The sequence below is a fragment of the Peromyscus maniculatus genome, chromosome 15 (assembly GCF_049852395.1).
Source record: "Peromyscus maniculatus bairdii isolate BWxNUB_F1_BW_parent chromosome 15, HU_Pman_BW_mat_3.1, whole genome shotgun sequence".
NCBI lineage: Eukaryota > Metazoa > Chordata > Mammalia > Rodentia > Cricetidae > Peromyscus > Peromyscus maniculatus.
In genome coordinates, this window is record NC_134866.1 from 44893334 (window position 1) to 44899231 (window position 5898).

Genomic DNA, 5898 nt, shown 5'->3' on the forward strand with positions numbered 1-5898 from the left:
TTATTAGGCAATAGTGACAAAGAACACATGAGTAAGATTAGTGCCCTCCCAAAGGAAATATTAAATATATCTCTTTTCTCCCCACCTTGTTAAGAGCAAGAATACCATGTAGGGTCCTAAAACTGGCTCTCACCAGACTCTCCCTTTCACCATTTAATCTTATAATTTGGGAGGATGGGAAGTAAAAATAAATATTGCATATCTATTTCTTTGGCCAAATCAAATACAGGAGATCCTGACATCCTTTGGTGCTAGGGGTGGAGACTTCTCTCTGTCTGGAAGCTCTAGTCCTCTGAAGGAGCTACATGCACAGCCAACATGAGTTGTCTGCCTGCCTTTTCCTTAAGTTTGTAAGGAGCATGAAAGGGAAAGATGACCACCGAACAGATGGGAACATAACTAATACATTCCATTTCTAAAATATTTTTCTTATATTTCTGCTTATCTTTTTGGCATAATACAAAAATATATTATTTTAGGTTCTTTGAGCTGAGTGTGAGTCACACTATTTCAGCCATATTTACCCCACAGGAAGTTTGTAAAATGGGGGGGGGTCGTATACCTTACAAACAAAGGGAAATGTTTTCACCACAGAAAGGGGTCCAAGTATCAGGGATTATGTTATCATCTTCAAGGATGATTCTTCTGTCCTATAGTCTTTCAGCTACTTTGACTTCCACATCTTTGCAAAAAAAAAAAAAATTATCAACTTTCTGGTGTCTTTGTACAAGAACTACTGAAGATATCATGAGGAAGATGCCATCTACCTCAAACCCTTACTGCTGGAATGGAGTGAGTTTATGCACTTTAGTTAAGTTTCATATCAATGAGGTGTCGTCAGGTGGTATTATATTTTACACCTTGCCAATGTGAAAACTGTCTGAATACATTTTTTTTTTTTTTACTCTCACATCACCAGGAGACCCTTTTCCACTTGTCACTCTGGATCTTCAAGAGAATTAAAACTTTATCTATCATACTGCCCAATTTAATCTATTGGTCTCTGTTTGGAGGATTTGTAAGAACAAGTGCTGGAAGTGGTTCAAGAGTGTCAGATTAGAAGTTGGAGGCTACCCACTGATGTTTAGAATTCCTGCTCCTGTGTGTGGATGCGTAGGAAAAACAGTTTTAGGCAACAGGTGGGATTTACAAAGGCATCATGCCAAAAAGTTCTCTATTTGTCAACTCTCTAGGAAATTCCCTATTGGTGACTTCAAATTGTGGGAATGAAGAAAGAGATAAAATAGTAGGGTAGTCTTCAGAAAGTGTAATCTCTTCTGCTGATTCAAATTCTTTCTTTAGTCAACATCAACAAACCCCGTTTCACTAATATTTCCTCACCTGGGCATGAAATATATAGAAAGCACTAAAACAATAAAATAAAATTATTTATTAATAAAACTTATTATAACATTCATGTAGATATTGTTTTGAATTATTCACCAAGTCTTTTAATTGCTATTTCATTTTTATATATTATCATTAGACTCAACTCTCCTTATCTAGTACTTGATTTCTTAACCCTGATCACAGAAATAAGGAAATCATTTAGGCCCAATCAATGACAGTATTTCATTTACTCTGAAATAGGCATGTTGTTCAAGCTAACCAATCATGGAGACATATTATTTATTCCTTTATTTATGAAACAGAAAGAATATTCTTGCCTTTTAAGATATATGTGTGACTTGTATTAACTTAGGACTATGGTGAGCTATTTTCTTAGCATATGGAGGAGGCCTGCCTTAGTAAGGATGAACGAAGCCAAGTAGATTTCAGCTCAACCCACTCTTCTGCTCAGAAAAGGCTAAGATTTTCAAATACAGCACTCACTTTAGTCAGTGAAAAAAGGAATATTGCCAATAAAGTATTAGGAGGCTCACATCATTAAAACCATGACCTCTTCCAGCTCAGAGCAGTTGACTGGTATTTTAGGGTTACAGATACTATTATTTAGTCTTGAGCAATTTCTTTTCCTTTTCACCAATTTTAATATATAAATAAGGAGAAATAGTACTCTAATTTTAAACCTTGGATGTGACTCAGTGTGGTGGTTTGGATGAAAATGGCCCCCATAGGATCATAAGGAGTGGGACTATTAGGAGATGTGGCTTTGTTGGAGAAAGCATGTCACTGGGGTGGCCCTTGAGGTTTTAAAAACTCAAGCCAAACCCAGTGTCTCTCTCTTCTTGCTGCCTGCAGATCCAGGTGTAGAACTCTCAACTACTTCCCCAGCACCATGTCCGCTTGCATGCCGCCATGCTTCTTGCCATGATGATGATGAATTAAACCTCTGAATTATAAACCAGCCCCAATTAAATATTTTCCTTTTTAAGAGTTGACATAGTCATGGTGTCTCTTCACAGCAATAGAACCTTGACTAAGACACTCAATAAGCCAAATTATTGCATCCTCAATCAAAAGGAGCATGCTGAGATTGAGCCAGAGAGCATATTGTGATAGACAGAAAGTAGACTTGAAAAGTAGAGAGTTTTTCACATTTATGATTTATATCCTTTTGAAGGTATTTCTCTATATTCCTTTATTATAGTGTTCATCATTTGTAAAAACTAGCAATAAAAACAACTTAACAAATCAACCTTAAAGATAGTCAAGGATCAATGTATAATACACCGGGCCATTAACCCTTTTCCAAATACTTCCTATGTTTGTTAGTTTTCCGCAGTGGTAACAGTGTAGCTTAACTTTCAGTGGAATACCTGGAATTGAAGGCACAATGGAGAGAGTCTGAGGCTTGGTACCATGTAGCACTGTACTGTATCCAAGGTCCTGAAGAGAGGCAAGGAGGCCTTGATAGGAGAGAGCCTGGGGAGTAGAATAAAGATGTCAGGATCATGGGATAACTGCCAAGGACAGCAGCAGCTTTGGAGTGGGGCCTCTATGAATCTATGACAGGAATTATGTGTGAATGACAGAACCTGAACTGTGGAGCAGCCCAAGCCCTTTGGAATCCAGAAGATCCTGAGTGAATCCCAGATGTGTGACACTGAACTACAAGATTTAATTTACACCATTGGAGTTTGGTTTCACTTTGAATTGATTGTAGCCATGCCATTTTTTGTTTTGTTTTGTTTTAATTTTTTTTTTTATAATATGGAAGCCCACAGAGACTGGATTTTAGATAGATTTTGGATATTTTAAAGAGACTGAAATTTTAAAGTGTTTGACTTTTTGAAGTCTGTGGTACTTTTAAAACTTGGAATGTTTTACATTTTGATATTAATATGAAATATTACTGATAAACAAAAACATAAAGGCTATATTTGTGTGTCAGGCTGACAAGGAGTCAGTTGTGTGGTTAGTTTTTGTCAACTTGACACAAGCTAGAGTCATCTGGAAAGAGGGGACTACAACTGAGAAAATAACTGGAAAATCAGCCTATATTCAAGTCTGTGAGGCATTTTCTTGATTAATTATCAATATGGGAGGGCTCAGGCCATTGTGGGTGGTACCACTCCTGAGCAGGCAGTCCTGGGGTATGTAAGAAAGGAAACTTGGAAAGTCTGGAGGAGCAAGCCAGTGAGCAGCACTCCTCTATGGGCTTTTTCTTCAGTTCCTGCATCCAGCTTTCTGCCTTCAGTTCCTGGTCTTACTTATCCTTCATGATGGACTATGACTGTGAACTAAAACCCCTTCCTTCTCAGGTTTCTTTTGATCATTGTCTTTCTCACAGCAACAGAAAGTAAATAAAAGCACTTCCTTACTATTGCGATAAGATACAGCTTTAGGGGAGTGAGTTTTGCTCCTTTCATGAACCACAGGCTTCTTACTAGTAAAATGCATATTAATACTCATTTTTAAAATTGACATTAAATGAGGTACTATGTATAAATCACCTAATATTTAATATACTATTTGGTACTACCTGAAGTATGAAACATAACATATTTTATGAAGTATATACATTGGTAAGCACAATGTTTCAGATGTGCTATTCACCACCAGTACATATTAATTACTTACCCTATTCTCAACCAGTGCTGAGTAGGAGCAAGTACTGGGAGAGACAGAAAGGTCTCTAAAGGCTGAAACTGGCTTGTACCAACTTCCAAGAACCAATCGCAATCTTTTCAAAAATGCTGTGAGCTAGTGTCTAAACACTTTGATTACTTAAAAATAGAATTCTATAAAGCTATAATTAAATAAGTTATGTTGACATCAAAGGCAATAAAGCCTAAAACATGATCCTCTTCTAGTTATTTTGCTGTATGTCACTTTATTGCCTTGCTCTTGAGATTTCTTCACACGCTTTGTCTGCCTGGGGGAAGGCCAAGTTCAGCGGCACATCTGTTACCAGTTCCTTGGTCTGAGATACAGTGTTGCTAGTTTGAAATCAGCCAGGGTGCCAGCACTGACTCCCTGGAAATCAACGCGTGCTACACATGGGATAGCTTTCTCTACAGCAGAGCTAAAAATCGTTACATATGCCCTAGCCCATCACTAGAAAAGACACCAATTCAGTACCAAAGATAGAAATTATTTTCTATTTACAGAACTTCCAAATTTTGGAGTGGGAAGGCTTTTTTTCTTTTGATTCTAAAATGACAACCTTCATCATCAAGAAGTTTCTAACCTTTGAAAAGTGTATTTCTACAGCAGAGTACAGAAATTACACCCAGAGATAGTGGGTTCGTGTGGGCTGTGCCATGGGAAGCCGCAGTTTCTACGTGTCATTGAGAAGTGAGATTTACAATGGCAAGGAGTTGCCAGCCAAGGATGCCTCAGTCATCCTCTGCTTCATTCCGACAAAAAAGAAAGTTAGATGGTTTTTTTTTTAAGATGCACTACTTAAAATGAGTCAGATTCTGTAAGGAAAGGCTTTGGTAATTAGAGCTGACAATAGTTGTAATTTTAAGGTGTGATGCACAATAGCACCCAGTTTCGTCTTGCAGCAGCTCTGTGAGAAGTGCAGCAGTTCCTGGGCTCCAATCATTTCCCTGGCAACAGAGGAGAGCCAAGAAGAACACCAAGAGGGCAAAGGTGGAGGAGCAAGGAAAATTCCTTTCAGAAATTATATCACACTTTAGAGCAAGGACATTGATGTAAATCACAAATTATGACAATTAGATTATTAAGAAAAAAATTACAGCAGGTCCTTTGGTAAATATTTTCTTAGAGAAATTTACATAATTCAAGGTGTCTATAAGAACAGAAAAAAACAGATGTGATGTGATAAGAACAGCTATGTGATAAACAATGAATTCTTGTTCCTCACACATTAAAAAAGACTTAAATGTTAACAAAAATCCAAGTGCCCAGATGACAGCTGCTGCATTCTGCACTGATCAAAATCACATCTTCACCTGCTTGGACTAATTAATACATTTTCTGACTCACACAAGCCGCTGAGGCCAAGACTGAAGATGGATGGCCCCATTTAGTCCCCTGCTAACCTCATTCTTTCCAAAATGTTTGTATGTTTTGTTTTCTCTTTGTTTTTGTTTGTTTTGCTTTTTGCTATTCTGTTGATAGTTTGAACATTTCATGTAATACACCCATAAGGCATTGCAATCTGCTAAACTTCGCAATTACATATACCCTAAAGCCAGATATTGAAAGATAGTGATGCATTCTCAAGATAAATTTTATGTTTTGAAAAGCTACTATCTTCTTCTGAACTTCTTTAGCATGTGCGCCATTCTGCTATTGTGAGAAAACACGCTGGGGTGAATGATTTATAAACAGCAAAAGTTCATCACTCACTGTTCTGGATCCTGGAAAGTTAAAGACCAGGGTACCAGCAGATTCAGTACATGATGAAGGATTATATTCTGCTTTAGAGATGGTGACATCTTGCTGCATTCTTACATGTGGAAAGGGGTATACAAGACCCCCACGCCCCCTTTCACAGGACACCAATCTCTTTTTGAGGACTCC